Here is a 2,208-nt window from a genome sequence, read left to right on the forward strand (position 1 = left end):
GCGAGTTAAAAAAACCATGAACTGATTCATGGTGTTTTGTCATTCATTCTTTTTCTTTGGTGTACTGTAGGTGTTGGGGGGGGAGGTTGTCAATGATTATGATTAGCAGGAATGTAAATAAATATTTATTTTACCAGGAACAAAAAAAATAAATATAAAACGCTTGCCATTGTGTTTTTAATCAGTTCCTAGCAGAGCATCACCTCTCTATGTGCCTGTGTATAATCCTCTTTCGGATGGGAGCTAGTTGATTACTGCGCATGCACCTGTAACTTCACCCACCTTGAGTGAGTGCCCAAATTTTTTTTTTTAAATTATTATAATTTTTTAACTGTTATTTTATCCACAAGCCTGCAAAAACAATCTTGATATTACGATATTCAATCTGTGCAGTAGCTTTTGACTGCGACCCTGTGTGTTGGACTGCACATGGTTGATTTGTGTGCTTTTTATGTACTGTATATGGGGGTGTAGGGATCAAATTATTATGATGAACTGCCTTTTGAAATTACTGTACTCTACTCTATGTAATTTCTTTGAACTGCTGCACAGCTAATCCTTCATGCAGCCCCCTCCCACACGCACACACACAAGGCTCGCTCAAGGTTTTGAAACTTGTAATCCTCTTTGAGATGGGAGCTAGCTGATTACTGCGCATGACTCACCCAACCCCCCCGGTCCCCCCAAACCTTTGAGGCTTTCTTTACGGTAACGCTTTAGAAAATCCCTTCTCGAATTTGAAATGTAAATCTGATTTGCCCAGCATTGTGAGTATTGAGAGTTAAAAAAAACATTAACTGATTCATTACTGTTAAATACTATGTAACCAGATGGCTGGTGCTGCTATCTCTGGAAAGAAAAAAATTGAGCAGTTACTGTACTGTAGTTGCATACTATATATGGCATTGTGTATGCAGTTAGTACTGTCAAACTAGTCTATACTGGAACTACTGTATACTCTATTAGGCAAGAAAAAATCTGTGCCATACTTACCTGTATCATACTGTACTTACAATACTACTTTCCTGATGCTTGCCCATTACGCGCGATCACAATGGGCAACACAGTCGCAATATGGTCTATATATTTATTGCAGCATTCCACAGTGAGTACACCGTTCCAAAAACTCAGTATGCCTTTCGCCAACTCATCCTTTTTGGAGGATTTCGTCACTTGCCGGATATGGTCCTTCAGCTGATGCCAGACCATTTCGATCGGATTGAAGTCTGGCGATCTATCATTGGAAAAAAAGGACAATTAGTTTAAGAGATACAGTACACAGTAAAAACAGTGGGGAAAAAATGAGACACGGTTACCGCACTTACTCCGCTAGCGTCTTCACCCAGTTGATACCGCGCTCAAGGATATGCGCTGTTGACGTGGTGTGTTTCGGATCGTTGTCCTGGTAGAAATGGTGACCATCCGGGAACTCGCGTGTGATGTATTCCACTATCTCAGGCACATTTTTGTCTTGGAAGAAAGCTTTATTCATGATTCCTATAACAAGAAAAGAAAAGTGTTCAAAAAACTGCACAATACTGTAGCACAGTACAGTGCATAAGGGTACACTAGTACAGTACAGTGCATAAGGCTACATTATATTTCATATATTTTACCTTCAAAGATGACAATGCATCCTGGTCCACGCCTAGATATGGCACCCCACACATGCATCTTCACGGGGTGTTTTGGATGCGGCTTCAAAGATATGCGACCTTTTTTGTGGAATGCAAAGGTTGCAAATCTCTCCAGCGACACAGTAGACTCGTCAGTGAAGATGCAATCCTGGAAAGTTTCCCCACTGTCGATCCATGCCTGGGCCTGGACCACTCTTTTGATTTTGTTTGCGTCCCTTATCATAAGTAAATAAATAATTTTAGCGGTACAGTTCACATTTCCTAAACAACACTTTTACCTCCTGTACTGTCCAGTACTAACCTCACACGTCCATATTTCCATCCAATGCTGCTTCTCATCTTCTTTATGCTGGTCTCGGATACAGTGAGATTGTGCTTTTCCTGCAGAGTGTATTTGACCTTTAATGAACTCTTCTCATCATTCTCCTCACTTATTTTGTCCACCAGAAGAGTTGTCTCCCTACAATGTAAAGAAAAACAATCCGGTAAGTTACAGTGCAGTAGGCCACAAGCACAGCATTACAGTAATACAGCACAGTTCTACAGTATCAATATGCATCAATATAAAAAA

The sequence above is a fragment of the Ascaphus truei genome, unplaced genomic scaffold (genome assembly GCF_040206685.1).
Source record: "Ascaphus truei isolate aAscTru1 unplaced genomic scaffold, aAscTru1.hap1 HAP1_SCAFFOLD_457, whole genome shotgun sequence".
NCBI lineage: Eukaryota > Metazoa > Chordata > Amphibia > Anura > Ascaphidae > Ascaphus > Ascaphus truei.